Genomic DNA, 18,685 nt, shown 5'->3' with positions numbered 1-18,685 from the left:
TTTGGTATGTCAGATTGTTGTGGCAATTCTCACATAGAAACTTCATTGCAGGAAGAATCACAAACCATTTTTGAGAAAACCATGATGAAAGTGGCCATTTTAGGCCCTTTTTAGACCTATACATGCCTCTTGTAAGACCCTAAAATCTGTGAACCATACATGATACAGACAATATCTTTGCGTCATTATTCTCCTCATATTGTGCTCTAAAATATCAAGTATATGTCTTTACTCTTGATTCTGAAATAAAAAATGTCACATTCATTTATTCAACGTAAAAAATATTAATATGAATATCTCAAAACTACCCTTTTTGATTTGATACATTTTAAGACATTATTTTGAACAATTTACTCTACAAATATGGGGCGGCAGGTAGGTTAGTGGTTAGAGCGTTGGGCCAGAAACCGAAAGGTTGCTGTATCGAATCCCCGAGCTGACAAGGTAAAAATCTGTAGTTCCACCCCTGAACAAGGCAGTTAAGCCACTGTTCCCCGGTAGGCCGTCATTGTRAATAAGAATGTGTTCTTAACTGAACTGCCTAGTTAAATAAAGGTTCAATAAAGAAATACATCACATTTCCAGAGTGGGCTCTTTGCTAATTCTGAAGGTATTATCAATTGTATGAGYACCACCAACACAGTGAATGGGAAAATAGATTCAAAGGGAACTCCCTCTGCTGGTGACTTGCTGAATGTGCAATCCTAAAGGAGGGCTGTGATTGGTTAATGACCTATAATGTCAATTTCTATGTATAAAATGGGTCAAATCATTAAAAGTACCAGAGAGCCCACTCTGGAAATGTGATCTGTTTGAGGAGCATATTGTTACAAACCATATGTCAAAAAAAATGTATGCCTGCGCTACAGACGTCTATATCAGTCTTCTACTTTTGTGAGTTTTGTTTTATATATATTTTTTAAAATCCGATTTTTCATGGGGTGCTGCATCACCCTCAGCACCCCTACTTCCCGTGGCTATGGCTACATACATACATTCTGTCTGGCTCTCTAATCCCACTCAGAATCTGGAAGGAGTACATTAATTATAGACAAAAAGCAGAAGTACAAAAGCAGGGAGCGGTCCTTTGAAGATGTAGACCTAAATGTCACCCAGCAGCTTTGAAGTTTCTGGGCTGACTTTGTCTCTCTGTTAGAATACATAAAACACTCTAAAASAGAAAGACAGAAGTCCCAGCACCCGGCTTTGAAGGGACATTTCATGTTGGCTCCAACCATCAAACGAGAGTTGAACCCTCTCCTGCTCGCCTCGTACCGTCACCTTATGGAGATACCTCTAACTTTCTATACCAAGCAGCCATTGTACTGTATGTACCAATATGATTCTATCACTCACTCAGTCAGGACACAGTGACATTTGTGAATCACACTGTAGAACATATTGTGTACAGATGTAGCATCTTAATTTGATCACCCYGTTGCAGGTGAAATGTCCTGTAATGCAGGAAATGTAAAAATTGTAGTGTATTTGAGGTTAAAAAAGTTCTGAAGTAATTTCCACTTTGAAATGTCAGACTTGATTTTCCCTTACAAAAAATGTGTCAACCCCTAGATTATTTTCCGGATGTAGCAAACTGGCTCAAATTAAGATCCTACATCTGTATCACAGGAGGCTGCTGARGGAAGAACGGCTCATAATAATAGCCGGAATGGCGCAATAGCCGGAATGGCATCAAAYACCTGGAAACCATGTGTTTGATGTATTTGATACCCTTCCACCTATTCCGATCTAGTCATTACCATTACCGTTCTCCCCAATTAAGGTGCCACCAACCTCCTGTGATCTGTATATCTATTAAACTGATAACATAATGTTGAAGCCATCAATCATTGTGTTACTCATTCAAGGTCAACATTAATATTTTACTAAATGAAGAAATTACAATAAATATTTCTTATTCTGAGAACAGTATAGTACATATGGATACTGTACATTTCATCTTTGTAGTAGCCTACTGTATATATGCAACTTAATTTACAACATACTGTATAATACAGACCGCATTAGTCTGTGTGTCTTGACTATATGAAGGTTTTTCGAGGCGAACACAGCTAGCTGGCTATTTGCAGCAGGCAGGCAGACAGTCTAATCCTAGTGAGTCACTCTCCTCTCCTCTCCTCTCCTCTCCTCTCCTCTCCTCTCCTCTCCTCTCCTCTCCTCTCCTCTCCTCTGAGGAGTGGATAAGGTGATGTAGAGAACAGAACAGCACTTGAATGCGGCTGTAATCAAGGTCCATACGCTGAAGTGGGCCAATCAATTCAGCTGTCTGCTTCTGTTCTCATCAGGGATCTCAGAGCCCACTAAGAGAAGCTGGATACTGCCTACAGATGTAGGATCTTAATTTGAGCAAGTTTGCTAAAGCAGGAAAATAATCATGCAGCAACAGGAAATATGAAATATTACGTGGATTATAATTAATGGAMATTTTTTGAACGGGTTGATACATTATTTCGTTAGGGCAAATCAAGTCTGACATTTCAAAGTGAAAATTACACAATTTACAAGCCTTTACAAGCCTTTTAAACCTTGAATACACCCCAGGTTTGAAATTCTCAGCATCAAAATAGTGATCAAATTAAGATCCTATATTTGTACTCAGGCCACCAAAGGTGAGCGAACAACAGGAGCATTTTATTAGCCTTTAATAACATTCTTCACTGGAGTGAGAGAGAGAGAGATAGAGAAGCCAGACTAGGAAGTTTGGAGGAACATGGCTTTATTACACACCCAGAGAGAAGACTCTGTCATGTCTGACATGAAGAGGSCCTCAATCATATGGGGGTATAATCCATCCTGCAGTAAGAAAATAGTGATAGTGATGGAATGCTAAGTCCCAAACGGGGGTTGTGTATACAAATCTGAAATCCTCAGATTCAGTTCAGATTCAGAGCTTGTGATTGGAGGAAGCATGGGAAAGTTATGCTGCTTTAAAAGTTGCTAAACGTGTTATCCCACTTAGGATACCAGTAGGAGAAAATGCCCTTGAACGATTTGTTGAGTGCTAGAGAGGTCTTCTTTTTTTACACCCATCTCTTTAAGAATTCACATGTAAACACATGGCCAACAGTCAGCATGGTCATCACCTCCATTATTTCAGCCAATCACGGCTAACTAGGCTCATAATTTAACATTTGAATTCATATTTACGGATCCCATACAAGTTTGTAATGAAGGCACATGTTCAAGAAGGTATTTCTGCCCTACATGTTGTGTTATGTTATGTCATCATCTTCATTACAGGAACTAGGCCTACATCCAAGCTTAGAGTATTCATTTACACATCCCACACATACTGCATTTTTCGCACAGAGAAACAGACCRCAGCGACACGGAAGCTTCCCTCTCCCTCTCCAAGCCAGCCAGTCCATTGCCTGCCCTGGAATGATGCAAGCGTGCTGCAAGTGTGGAGTCAGGCAGCAGAGCCAGCAGAGAGCTCCAGTCAGTCAAGCCATCTGCAGCACAAATGGGACCCTATTCCCTAATATAGTGCACTACTTTTGACCAAAGCCCTGGTCAAAAGTGGTGCACTACATTCGGAAATAGGGTGCCATCTGTAGGAGGCATGAAGCCTGAGCTGAAGCTGGAGTTCCAGGAGCAGGGCCAACACAGAGGTTGCATCCCAAATGCCCCCTATTCCCTACATAGTGCACTTCTTTTAACCATAGCCCTATGGGCCCTGGTCAAAAGTAGTGCACTGTATAGGGAATAGGGTGCCATTTGGGATACACCCAGAGTAGAGCTGCCAGCTGTGAGAGAGAGGGACCCTGAGAGGTCTGCCCAGAGAGGGCTGGCTGAGGACCATGACGCCCACGCTACCACCGCTGCTAAACAAACTCAGCTTCCACACAACACCTGTGATGATCCACCCTCTTCACAGCAGGACCCACAGATGCTCCCAAAGCTCTAGAGGATTCCACCCCCCACCCCAGCTCTCTCTGAAGTCAGACCAAAATAACCACAAGCAACTCTGAACTGCAGGGGACACAAAGGATCGAGGTCTCACTTGTAGTGATTTCTCAGAAATCACAAAACACAACCACCACGCATACGCCGATAGACAATAGAGATAACGCACCACACTGTGTCACAACAAATGACATCAATAAACAACTGTTTTTGTCATTTCATTTTCCCCCAATTTGATTTTGAGCACATTTTGGCCAACAGGTTGCTATTAGCTACTAGCTAGAGAAAATCCAGAATTGATTATCCTTCAGCATGAGATGAGAATTGATCAACAGGCAAACTAAATGAAGTTAACTTCAATGGATCTGGTGGCTCCTGTAGGGCTTAAGTGGGCCCATAGTCCCATTGGGGAGACTTGTTTCCAATGAAATCACACAGGAAATCAATGGAGACAATTAAAGGAGTGAATCCAAACAGAAAGTGCTGATGACAAAGTCAGGGTTTGTCCAAAATGACACCCAATTCCCCATACAGTGTACTACTTTTGACCCCCTTTTGCACTAACTCTTTTGACTCTTTTGATCACATACGCTGCTGCTACTGGTTATTGTCCTGTAGCCTAGTCACTTTACCCACTACCTATATGTACATATCTACCTCAATTACCTCATACCCCTGCACATCGACTCAGTACTGCTATCCCGCGCATATAACAAAGTTATCGTTACTCATTGTGTATATACTCCTCGTGTTATTATGCTTCTATATTTTTTCAATATGTTTCTCTCTGCATTGTTGGGAAAGGCCCGTAAGTAAGCATTTCACTGCTGGTCTTACGAAGCATGTGACAAATATAAAATTTGATTTGGATTTGATTTGGGACTGAGCGGCTACTGATGATGATTATGTGAAAGGTCACCAAGGATCAGCTGGCTTGGKGGGGAGTAGTATGTTTTATACACTAATGTGTTAAGCTTCTGTATATTGTATGGTTAAAACAGACAAGCATACAGAGATCTAGGAAGATGACAAAATGCTATGTTATTTGGAACTTTTCAAGGAAGAAGTAAAAGCAYGTGACTTCTCTCAGATAATGCAGAAAGATCAAGCTGATGATAATGAAAACCAGASAAGCATCATTACCACAAGATTTGTAATACAATGTCACAAATCTCACGTTGCACATCAACATCATGTGCATATACAGTCACATGGATGACAATAAATCACGTTAAACAGGTATACATAGTATTTATTCAATTTCTCTCTGCAGCAGAACACACATACTTAGGGTAAGTGAGTGCCCTAAAAGCTAAGCYCTAAGACTGAGCCAACCAGAGGTTGAAGGCTTTCCTCACATCAGGGAGAAGAGAACTTAGGTAGATAAACCACATTACTTTTTCCTAAAGAGCCAGCTAATAAGATTTGACATTTTAACAAGTGTTAAAGCTGGAGTGAAGGTCAGAGCTGTCAGTATTATGAGATCTATGCTAAACCACTCAACCGTGAAAAGAGAGAGAAAAAATACAACCAACGGTCTTTGTAATGATCAGAGGAATTGGGGTCTCATTTCAACTCCGGTGATCAGAAATGACTCATGGTTCATAGTATATTCAAGGCCATCAAGGTTAGGACTACCAGATACAGGGAGTGAATGGGAGTGAATAGGAATGTGTCTTAAAGTAAACACTGCCCAACTGAAAGTGTTGCATCTACTGTTTAGTGTTTACTCTGGTTGAATACCAGTGCCCAAAACAACACCGCTCTACAGNCTTAAAGTAAACACTGCCCAACTGAAAGTGTTGCATCTACTGTTTAGTGTTTACTCTGGTTGAATACCAGTGCCCAAAACAACACCGCTCTACAGWGCTKTCTGCATAAGTGAGGAACTGACAGAAGAAAAACTGGTTTGATAGATGTATGTGAACTTGATCAGAATGATCMGAATTTCCTTGCTTTTTAAAAAGTGTGTCAAACATAGAAACTCAGCCATTCACCGATACCACTTTGCGAGGGAAAACCGCCTTCATAACTTATTGAACTGTTTGTGACCTCTGTGACACAGAATTATTTCCATGTCAAGACACAAATCAAACCTCAGATATTACATTCAGCCAGTGAATGAGTAACTAGCTATTGTCAGGGAAGACAATGGATGTTCTCCTCTTCATAGAAAACACAGGGAGGTCAGTTTAATGGTCAATAATACACATTCAGTCAAACCAGTTAGGCCATTAAAAATATCTTTGACTAAATAACATTTTAAGTGGATACAGTTTGTAGACAACTCATTTCTGCATTCTATTGTGGACTTTATTGGGGACCTTGCTTAATGTGCTAATTGCGCGGCTGGCTGGCCTGACCCTGACCTCCAGCCAATTGAGGAGCCTGGTTCTCACGGCCGAGACGCACCACTGGAAGTGGTTTTTGGGCCTGCCACTCCATGGCTCCACAGCGTGCATGAATAGGCCTGACAATGAGGGTCATCACCCCGCTGCTCACCATCTTGACACCCCCCCCTGACAATAGCCTTTGCCTGGCCCTGGGTTCCTAACAATGGCCGGGTATGCGTGACAGGAGCTCCACGAGCTCCACTCCAGGGTTCTTTACTCAGCAGGCCRGGGCAATACAGGGCAGGCCAGGGCAATACAGGGCAGGCCAGGGCAATCCAGGGGTTGAGTCCCAAATTGCACCATATTCCCTATATAGTGCACTACTTCTGACCAGAGCCATATGGGCCCTGGTCAAAAGTAGTCCACTAGATATTTAGGGAACAGGGTGCCATTTGCRACACAGCTAGGGCCGTGCTGCTGCACCCCAGAATACCAGCACAGTCCTCCGCCCTCCTCCACTCTGGCCCGGGACGGCCAGGAGGCTGGCTCTCTATCGATCCAGTATTGTTCACATGGAGCAGAAGAATGCTAATGTTCTATGAGGTAACACTGACTCCTTTGTCCAGTGTCCAGCCAGTCCAAGGCTGCATCCCAAGGTCCTGGTAAAAAATAGTGCACTGTATAGGGAATAGGGTGCCATTTKGGACACAGCCCAACATTTTTTTWATGTATCTTATAATAATGGTATGATAACACACCTTATTTATGGTAGCTATGATGTCATATTGAAATCTCTTACAGTGCCATTTAAATTAAATAATGCGAAGATGATTAAAATTKTATCATTTAAGTTTTGTCTCCAACTGCTTAAAACATGGGCACACAGATTTCTCCAATGCGTCTGGAAGAAACTGTAAAATGATGATAAAATGATGCCATTACAATAGCCTTGTAATGCTTAACGTCTCAGAAAAACCACATCAACTGGGGCTATTGAAATAATCTTTGCCGATACTCTTGTTGAATATGACAAATTATGCTTTAGAGACAGCAGCACACCCACACTACTGCACTTAAGTTAAGAGGCAGCCGTATTTCATTTCAAGTGCGGTTCTGTCAACTGCATTAATACGAATAAAGGCTCATCCATGACCTCTCAAAACAAGTTAGTCCGGGGCTGGAAATGAGAAACGAGGACACGAACACGAACAATAGCACTTGTGAAACAGGACGGGGGTAGCCATTACACAATCACTTGATCAAGAGTGTGGAGTTCAATTATCAAAACTGTCATCACTAGACGAAGGGAGAAAAAACTAGATTTATCTATTCAAGCTAAACTTACTTTGACAGAGCAATTTCCCTGTGTGTGTGTGTGTGTGTGTGTGTGTGTGTGTGTGTGTGTGTGTGTGTGTGTCTGTCCCCTGCTACATAGGTGAAATTGCCACGGGGGATCCCCCCAATATTCAGAACAGGTCGATTCGTCTCCCCAATAATGTATAAAAAAAAATGTAAATGGGTGCCCCCGACCTCCCGATATCACATTAACACGTCATAGGCAATGGCAAAATGTGGAGAATTGCAGATAATTAGCTTTAACGGTCGACTTTGGGCACAAAAAGCAGTCTAACTCCTCAATTTTCAAACAGAAATGGGGTGTGCCTTTGGTGGTTCATCGATATGTCATTCTGGTCATGCATGCTGCAACCCACGTAACTAGTTCATTAGCTAAGCTAGCCACTTGTAGCTAGCCAGTAACTCCTCCAGTATGTATTGATGTCATTTCACAGGATTTGTTTTTGGAGGGAAGCTGAGATCGGAAAGAAATGGCACTAAAGCCAAATAGCCAACAAATATTTTAAGCATTAAATGACCTGGTATGATGGTGCATTGATCAGTTATACAGTTTAAAGCTGTTATTTTTGCGGTTTTTTATCCAAAAGTCGACCTTTAAAGTAACTGTCCAGTGTTTCTAGATTTCTATGAAATTTGAACTATAGTTCAAACTAATTACAATATGAGTGAAGTAGTTTTCCTTCCCAAAAATAGTAATTAAGTATGTTAAAAAGCAGCTGTGTTGAAATGGTGTGGGCGTACCCCAAAAGCAGAATGGTGTGGGTGTATACGGTCACAAAAAATATTAATGCGAGTAGACCGCTGATTGGCCAGACATTATCCCCTATGAGAAAATAGCAAGCATTTTTGAATTGGTCTGTTTGTTTGTTAAGGTGGTAATTTTTCTCCAATTTATGCTTTGTCCACAAATACCAGTATAGGATGAGTCAACAACATTATTTGGGTATGAGTTGACAGAATATTAACTTTTAAAAGTGACATTTTCACTGGACAGTTACATTAGAACTGCAACATTTTCTGTCAGCGTCATGGCAAAATGTGTAGAGTAGCTGGAAATTAGCTTTAAAACTGCAAACATTTATCTCATCCTCATGGCAAAATGTGAAGAATAGCATGAGATTAGCTATAAAACAGAAAAGGTTTCTCTCTGCCCCATGAATTTTTTTGCAGAATTGCAGGAAATTAGCTTTAATTAGCTGACTAAAATTGTAGAATAGCATTATAAAACCACACATTTTTCTCTCTGCCCCGTTGCAAAATGTGCAGGGAGTCAGCTGTTTTCCCCAAAAAAATCAGTTTCCCTAAAAACAAAATGTTTAATTTTGGGGGGGGTTGGGGGCCCTTCCACTTTTATTGTGTTTTCCCCTCAAAATACCCCTCAAGAGAGGCATAATAAATCAAACTGTGTAGAATTGCTGGAAATGCATTTTAAATATCGGGGGTGGAGGACCCCCCCCCCACACCCCTACTGTTCTCCCCCACCCCCCCAATATCTACACTACAATTTTGCCATTRGTATGATATGTTACAAATTCCAATTCGTGGGGGAAAACATTATCTTCTTATATAAATATAAATATTTTCTCATAACTGTTGAAGCAGCCTTGTATGTTTATCAGTAATGATAACTATATACAAATACAGCTATTCTCTCCTTTCCTTGGGGGTTCTTTGACAATGCATACCTGTATTTCACTCACCAGAGAAGAGTTGTGATTGGTGCAAGGGAGGCTTCCTAATAACGCTTACGGATGTCMCTTAGATTTGACTCTTTCTCCCGACAGCACATCTCCATTATCAGAGGTCTATACAGAGAATTTTCAGTATGGAGCTATAAAAACTGTGGACCAGTTCTCTGAGAGTAAACAACAAAATCTTGGATATTTGAAAAAGCTAAAATGTCCATTTCAGTTCCAACATGCTCCACTAAAGCACAAGAGATTGCTTTTTTTGCAATATATATATATAACATTTAGCTATCAGAGCAGCTCAGACCTACCTGCTACGTTGGCCACATCTGCAGTGCTGACATTCTGGGTATTAGGTCGTACTCTGAAGGTCACAGCTGGGCCCACCACTCTGTMAAAAAAAACACACACAGTGAGATGAGACATTCCAAACATGATCAACGAGAAATATATTTTTTTTCATGGTGGTAAAGCATTGTTTTTCTGCCCTCTTGCCTTACAAAGAACAGACCAGGTCATTAACCCAATGAGTCTTCTAACCCCTTTTTAAACATTGTGTGTTTGAGCTACAGACTTCTGTGTAATTAACGGGGGCTGAGCTGGAGCGTTGTTTGTGAGACAAGGGCAGATCCCGAAGGGGCCCAGGGCCATGTCTTTTTACAAACACGTCCATAGAGGCAAAATGGTTTGAGCTACAAACTATTAAAAGCTMTCTATGAAAAGCTRAGACTCCTACGAACATGAACTATGATGCTCACAAGCTACACAATGACGCTTACAAGGTACACAATAGTCATTAGAAGGKGTACTTCTACATAGAAGATCATAGGAAATCCCAGGACATAGTGTCTATAATACTGGTATAAGCTCACATAGTTGCTATCACAAACTCCAAACAGCTGTCACTGACTAGTTGGATATTCATTTCCCACTAAGCAAAACATTTCTGTACTTACAGCATTCATATACGTTATTTCTATCCGKTTTTTGCTTTRGCAGACCTTGTTTTTGTATTGACATTTGTCAATTAACCTATGAATGCAGCTGTTTATGTCAAATAGTTTTGTGCTGTACTTGTAGCCCTGATTGTCCTGAAAATAAAATGGTTAAACACTTCAGTGTGAGGCTAAATGTAAGGGCTGGACATGCAGATAAATGAATGTCAGATAAATTGAAAAGCCCATTTTTCCTGGGGTCTCAGGACTGATAGTGTTAAAATCAGAGCCGTACACACACAGTGCTTGAATAGTATTTTACCTCTGGCTACCCCATAAACTGTTAGAATCCCTGTAGCCAAAGGAGCCGTTTCCGCAGGATACCTCTTGAATCTCAATGTGCCTCTGAGTGTTTTACAAACAACAATTGACAAGGAGGGTTTTGGTCTAGGATTAGGTACACATACTTTATGTGTGTCCCTTCACTGACAGTCATAGGGACAATTGCTTATGTACAGAGCTTTGTAAATTTTGTGTGTAATGAAAAGCACTGTACAAATGAAATGTACAGATATTATTTTTCCCCTCAATTCTCAATTTCCAAAGAGCAAATCTAGGGTGGACACTGGACAAATACTTTTCAGGCTGTAAAAATATATCTTGAGCTGAAAAGTGCTAARGGTGATGAAGGAGGGCGAACCACCCAGAATAAAACCAGGTTATGGCAACCTATTGAACATAAAATGCGGTACATTTTATTTTTGGCAACCTATTGAACAGAAAGTGTTTTGCTGTACTGTATGTTGAAGTAAAAKAATGTATCCAGCCAGGAGGTTAAGGTATCTAGCAATGTGTGGAAGATAACCTCAACCAGCAGCCARCCTTTCAACCATTCTATGATATTCACCCCCGTAACACTCTAGATGTATAGATTTTTCACATCTATTAAGAGTTCGATCTATTAGCRGTTGAAAAGGAACATCACTCACTGTGACTTCATAACACATTGATATGTTTCCTGACCTACGCCAGGGGCGCCATGCAGCCATTTTATTTTAGAGGGGGCACAAAGTACGTGAGGATGGAGGGGAGGTGGTTGGAGAATTTTGCATTTTTCAAACACCTGAAACACATTTTTCCTGCAATTTAGAGCCATAATTCTATGTTAAAAAAGATGTACATTTCTCTGCATAGGTTATCTAAGCATACCTCTTTACCTGTTCAATTGTCATTTTAACGAGGGTGTCATTCTGACTGTTGTAAATCACACATCTCAATATACTGCACTAACATGCCCAGGATATTACATTCAAATTACAACACAGTACATGGGATCATAGCACACATCATCAACACAGGTACATATCATGGAATCATAATTAATACACAAATATCATGATATGATCATAAGGTGCCAGATTACAGTTAAACCAAGTCTCTTTCTGCATATCTAAGCATATCTTTTGAACTGTCTGTATCCTCCTGACTGGTGGTTCTTTTTTTTAAAGAAAATAAATATGCTTCTCTGTATCTCTGCTAAAATCTGGGTAAAAGATGGAAAGGAATGYGAGTCTAATTCGGTACATATAGTAATTGCTCGCTTTTCTAAAGTCTAGCAACMTTGCTGCAGGCATGCCAGCTAAGATAGTTAGACAAGCTACTCTAACTTGATTGACAGCCTGAAAAGGCTTGGTAGCTAGTTATGAGGTTCGGCGGTTGGGAACCTATCTAGCTGGCTAGATCAAGACAACTTCATACAATTGCTAGGTGGCTAGTATTACAGAGAAACAATAAAACATTTTTGCTTTATCCATAGGCTACATAGCTTGATCAACTTCATTTAGAAACATACAGTACCTCCTGCCCTCATCGGCAGCTAATCAAACGCTGCACGTATCACTCTACACTCTCTTTGCTCCGTCATATCTTTGCTGTGTGCTGCACCTTGGAAGGAACCACTTACTAGGGAGAATAGGAACGGGGGTGGGTCCGGTCAGTGTGCACCCGCCGCAAAAGCTGACAGATCTTTTTTGATAAATAATAACGATAAAACGTGGGCTTAAAAATAAAGTTTTGTAATTAATTGAACATCTGAAAAAAAAAAAAAAAAACTGGCCAAATGTGAGGGGGCATGTGCCCTTKTGTCCCATATGGGCATGAGGTCTCTGAACTACGCCAACCGCCACCCAATGAAAGTTTTTCAAAATTCAATACTACAGCAAAAGTAAATCATGTACTTGTGATTTTCAAGCTGAAGCGCATGCTTTCTTCAGCAGAATATTACTCCCATGTAAAAGCGCTCCCTTTAAGTATGTTAGAATATATATATAAAAAGTTGAACTGTCATTGTCCATCAATCTTTTGCTTTGTGATTCTACAGTGAAAATAAATGAGTCTTGTCTAATGCGTCTTCAGTATTCAGTAACACATAGGCTGCATTACAAGCAACCAGCGAAGGTGCATCTCCCCACCTAGTGGTTATACTTTGAAATGAGCAGCATATGAAGTCAGACATTACGTCACCCCCATCAAATTGGAGTCTGACTACAGTCGGTAAGTGTTGCACAACAACTATTATTCAGAGTGAACTAATGCTACATGATTCTGAAGCAAACCACCCACATTGACACATCAAAACCAACGTCTCTGCTTTCAACCGCCATGTTCGGCCTGACATGATCAATTCAAGACGTTTCTGACAGCGGCGTCTGTATTCTCCTATTCTATATCGTCCTTTCGATCATACAAAATAACACAAAGATAGATGATTGATTCAAGTATATATAACATTTGGCCACARTGTCTAACATACTGTGTTACTACATATAACGGTAACATTGAATTACCCTGTATGCATATCTATATTTTCCTTCATTATGGTAAACATGATAGACACTAATTTCAAGGTCCTACAGAACCAAGTCATGCTTGCACAAATGAGTCAACATGAAAGGTGAGAGGAGCCATGCTGGCTGGGCTGAATTGAGGGCCCAGTATTTGATTATGTGGAGAGCCATTCTCCCAGGCTCCAGGGTGGGGTGGTGGTCTAGGATCAGCAGCGGTTAGCTGCAAGGAGTGGGACGGCCCAAATAAGCGTGGCGGCTTGGACAAATTGTCCAGGCTGCTCCCCCTGCTGGGCCGACTCGGAGCTCTAACAAAGGGCCCCAGCTCKCTCCCACCCAATCCATCACTCTCCCATACCAAGGCCCTTTCAGTTCCAGAAAGGGACAAAGACAAAAGGTACATTAGCCCAGCCCTGTAAGGCCACCCATGGGCTGAAGGGCTGAATACAGAGCAGTGTATACCTCTCTAGCGCCGTGAGGTGCTTCAGAAACAAGGGCCATTCAGAACCTTATTCACAGTGTCACATGATACGGAATCGGCCAATCCCTACCTGTACCGCCAACAATCAAGCGTAGTAGTTAGAAAAACACAAAGGGGGCCTATCAGCCCATACAATACTCTCTTTCTTATGCCTGTCATCAGCACGTTGCATTGTATTTATGGCGGTAAATTGTTCTCGCATACACACTGCTACGGTTATTGAGTATAGCAGTGTATGTTCACTTGATGAATGACTGCATTACAATGACCACAATGTCAGACTTGAAMATAAGTAAGGTAGGAGAGAGGCCCATCATAAAGCAGTGTTTACTTGTGGGGTACAGGGCATGACGGTTCAGGAAATGAACTTGTGACAGGTTATGGCACCATGTCTTTACAGAATGTCGATAAGATTTCCTCTTTAATATTATTTTGAAAGTCTTTAAATAATGTGCGTAAAATGTGTGTAAGGTCGTTTTTGGTTAGACTATGTGAAGGAGATGCCACTGACTACGCAGACCAGCACAGTGTGTCACTATATACTCTCATTTGGTTGGGGATGGCTTTAAAAGCCTCATTGCATTCTAAGTGTGTGTGTGTGTGTGTGTGTGTGTGTGTGTGTGTGTGTGTATGTGTTTGTGAGTGCGTGTGTTTAAAGTCAGATACCTGCAGTGAAAAACATAACAATTTTGGAGAAAGAGAGGGAGGTTCATGGAGAGTTCAGTCCTGTTCATGATTGCAGCCAGGTAACTGCCAAAATAATGGAAACACTTAAGAAAATGAATGGATACAAAGTATATTGAAAACAAGTGCTTCCACACAGGTGTGGTTCCTGAGTTAATTAAGCAATTAACATCCCATCATGCTTAGGGTCATGTATAAAAATGCTGGGCAGGCCATGAATTTGGCCAATATTTTAGCTACCATGGTTATGCCCTATAGCATGACAATGCCCCCATCCACAGGGTTTGATTGGTCACCGAATGGTTTGATGAGCATGTAAACGATGTTAACCTTATTCCATGGCTGTCTCAGTCACCAGATCCCAACCCAAATGAACACTTATGGGAGATTCTGGATCATCGCCTGAGACAGTGTTTTCCAACACCATCAACAAAACACCAAATGATGGAATTCCTTGTAGAATGGTGTTGCATCCCTCCAATAGAGTTCCAGTCACTTGTAGAATCTATGCAATGTGCATTGAAGCTGTTCTGGTGGCTTGTGGTGGCTCAACGCCTTWTTAAGACACTATGTTGGTGTTTCCTTTATTTTGGCAGTTACATGTACTGTATATGGCACCTCATGTCAATAATGTGTACGTGTCAATAATCTTCAACCTCCAGCTCGAATGTTTACAGAATAAGAATAAGACAGTGTCCGGGACATCTTGTGTCTCAGTAAGCCTGCCTTTCTTCGGCTTTTAACCTGTTTGTCAGTTTAATAATTCAAATGTTTGATTTGATATATTTTTGTTTAAGCCCCTCAGTTAACRTTTGACTTGACATGGTGCTCATGACACCTAAAGCCTAACTGTATCCATTGAGCTATTTTTATAGAGTATATTGTATAAACTCTCTCCACACACTACCCTGCATTTCAGTCTGCATTAGTCAGTGGATGCATACCTATCTACCTGCTACAAGGAATTACTGTACAACCCATTTTAGATTCTACCCAGCACCGTATAAGATTCCTGAGTAAAATCAAWTCTAGTCACGTCTGTTTTAAGCATGCAGTCAAAATGAATAGTTACATAAAAAGGTTAAATACATAAAAGTGGTGTAGTCCGTGTTTGTTGTTTCTGTTCTGTTTAGTTGAGTGTGTGAAAAATCTATAAAAATGTTAATCATGAATAAAATACATACGAGAGCTCCAGGAAGTCAGTCATCTGCAGCTTGGCCCGCCGTGCCAGAATCTCCATCAAGTGGAGTCCCTCATCAGTCTGTAGGGCGCTGGGGAGAGAAAAATACAGAGTTCATCAACAGAGTTGTCACCTTAGCCTGTTAAGTGTGGGTGAGAGCTCCGACACATTACATTCCTGTCACATTCAGAGAGGAGAGGGGACACAAGAGGGGCGAGAGGCACGGAGGTCAGGGGGATGGATGGTAGGAGGGGGAGGAGATGGGGGAGGGGGGAAGGGAGTGAAGGCCAAAGACAGGGAGGTGAGAGGGTAAGGGCGAATAAAAGGAGAGAGGGACAAATAGGGAGATGAGGGAGGCAGGGAGACACGGAGGGAGGGTGAGGTATGAGAACTGGGGGAGCAGGTGTTTCCTCTGGCATGATGAATCACCTGTGTGMTCTGCCTGTGTCCCAAATGGCACCCTATTCCCTATATAGTACACTACTTTTGACCAGAGCCCTGTAGSCAAAAGGGTGCAATTTAGGCAAAAGGGTGCMATTTGAGACAYAGCCACTCCCTTAGACTTCAGGCCAGACAGAGAGGTGCAAATGAAATGGTGCATCTGCACCACGGTGGCTCAGTTCAGCGCTGGCCACAGCTAATGATGTACCCCACCTGTAAAACACAGTCAGGGTCTCTGATGACCAGGACTCGGGAAGATATACATTTCAGTGCAAACCTCAGTCCTAGTTAATCACATAACGTAGTGGGAGTATGGAGTTTAAAAGGAGAAACTGTCTTATACAGACATTGAGAAAAGTCCTTGATATTCCATAGCCCCAGCCCAGCCCCCTATGGAGAGTGGAGGCCCTCCAGACCTGATTATGATGGAATAGTGAAGGGATGTGGGCTCCAGTTCCTGGTGGCCTGMTGGGCTGTGGGTTCCGTGCCCTGGAGAGGGACTTGACCTGAACACCTTCAGATCATCATCTACTGAATGATATACGCACGTGAGATGTTTAATGCACATGCATATGATATACCACACCGGGGTATGGTTTTGATTCATGTAAATAAAATTGTTTTGTCAATTGCCAATACTACATAAATGAATGATTTATTTACGTTYATGCATGAATATGAGTCCAGTACTGAAACATTGAAAATAATCTAGGGTAATACATTCAGTGAGCGAAACCCTTTTTTTTTTTTTTAAGTCATGGTAAATTACTTTCCCAACAGTGAGTTAAAATGTGGAATGAGAAATTACTCTGACAGGGACACARTAGGCCTTTGGGTGTCTAGCATCTAAAGCACATTTCTGTTTCCATTTGTAATGGTTTGTTTCAAAGCAACTCCAGCTATGCCTATTCAAGACAGTAAACAAAAATAAAAACAAAAGTCATGGTACAAACAGAACTGTACCAATGGATGCAAATGGTTGCTACTGATCTAGCRTACCCAACACAAACATGTCGACACCTGTCAATTCACCATAGTTGGCCCTGGACTAAAAAAGACTCCTTTGTACTATACTAAATGCAATTCCGCACAAACATCGAACCTTGAATGATTAGCTGTGGTTGCCTCATTCATTACTTATGAAAGGTACTACTCACTCTGTGTCAGTGATGACATAGCCGTAGTCATCATCAGTTGTTTTCTTCGTGGCCACAGCAGCTTTGACATCTAGCTGCAGCTCCTGGATGTTCACTTTCTTCTTMAGGGGCTCCTGGTAGACCATCTTGGCAGCAGGAGGCTCCACTGCCTGGATCCAGCCCTCCASCGCAGCCACCTCCTCCACGTCCATTGAGTGGGTCGACTTCTTCTGCACTGCCACCTTGATTATGTGACAATTTAAACCACAATTCAACGACACATGTGGACACAATGCATTTCAAATCATTGAGGATAACACCAAAATGGTTTAACAACATAGTCATTGTGGTTCTACTTACAGTGGCAAGAAAAAGTAGGTGAACTCTGGAAATACCTGGATTTCTGCATAAATTGGTCATAACATTTGATCTGATCTTCATCTAAGTCACCACAAGAGACAAACACAGTCTGCTTAAACTAATTACACACAAACTATTGTATCTTTCTTGTCTATATTGAATASATAATTTAAACATTCACAGTGTAGGTTGGAAAAAGTATGTGAACCCCTAGGCTAATGACTTATCCAAAAGCTAATTGGAGTCAGGAGTCAGATAACCTGGAGTCCAATCAATGARATGAGATTGGAGATGTTGGTTAGAGCTGCCCTGCCCTATAAAAAACACTCACAACATTTTGMGTTTKCTGTTCACAAGAAGCATTGCCTGATGTGAACCATGCCTCAAACAAATKARATCYAAGAARACCTAAGATTAAAGAAYTGTTGACTTGCATAAAGCTGGAAAGGGTTACAAAAGTATCTCTAAAAACCTTGATGTTCATCAGTCCACGGTAAGCTGTCCTGCAAAGATGACTGCAAGAGCACAGCGCAGAATGCYCAATGAGGTTAAGAAGAATCCTAGAGTGTCAGATAAACACTTATAGAAACCTCTGGAAAACGCTAACATCTCTKTTGAYGAGTCTACGATACGTAAAACACTAAACAAGAATGGTGTTCATGGGAGGACACCAYGGAAGAAGCCACTGCTGTCCAAAAAAACATTGCTGCACGTCTGAAGTATTCAAAAAGAGCACCTGGATGTTCCACAGCGCTACTGGCAAAATATTCTGTGGACAGACTAAACTAAWGTTGAGTTGTTTAGAAGGAACACACAACACTGTGTGGAGAAAAAAAGGCACAGCACATCAACATCAAAACCTCATCCCAACTGTAAAATATGGTGGAGGGAGCATCATGGTTTGGGGCTGCTTTGCTGCGTCAGGCTATCATCGACGTAAAAATGAGATCCCAAGTTTATCAAGACATTTTGCAGGAGAATGTAAGGCTATCTGCCAATTGAAGCTCAACAGATGTTGGTTGATGCAACAGAACAACGACCCAAAACACAGAAGTAAATCAACAACAGAATGGCTTCAACAGAAGAAAATACACCTTCTGGAGAATCCCAGTCAGAGTCCTGACCTCAACCCGATTGAGATGCTGTGGCATGACCTCGAGAGCGGTTCACACCAGACATCCCAAGAATATTGTTGAACTGAAACAGTTTTGTAAAGAGGAAATGGTCCAAAATTCCTCCTAACCGTTGTGCAGGTCTGATCCGCAACTACAGAAAACTTTTGGTTGAGGTTATTGCTGCCAAAGGAGGGTCAACCAGTTAT

At 41.5% G+C, this 18,685-nt stretch overlaps 1 pseudogene; it reads right to left on the bottom strand.

Moving 5' to 3' along the window:
- The window catches only part of LOC111956983 (receptor-type tyrosine-protein phosphatase N2-like), a 142,392-nt pseudogene that overhangs the window by 83,513 nt on the left and 40,194 nt on the right, over window positions 1-18,685 (bottom strand).

The sequence above is a fragment of the Salvelinus sp. IW2-2015 genome, linkage group LG32 (assembly GCF_002910315.2).
Source record: "Salvelinus sp. IW2-2015 linkage group LG32, ASM291031v2, whole genome shotgun sequence".
NCBI lineage: Eukaryota > Metazoa > Chordata > Actinopteri > Salmoniformes > Salmonidae > Salvelinus > Salvelinus sp. IW2-2015.
Note: the sequence above shows the minus strand (reverse complement) of the source record. Positions and strands in the feature narration are given on the sequence as shown.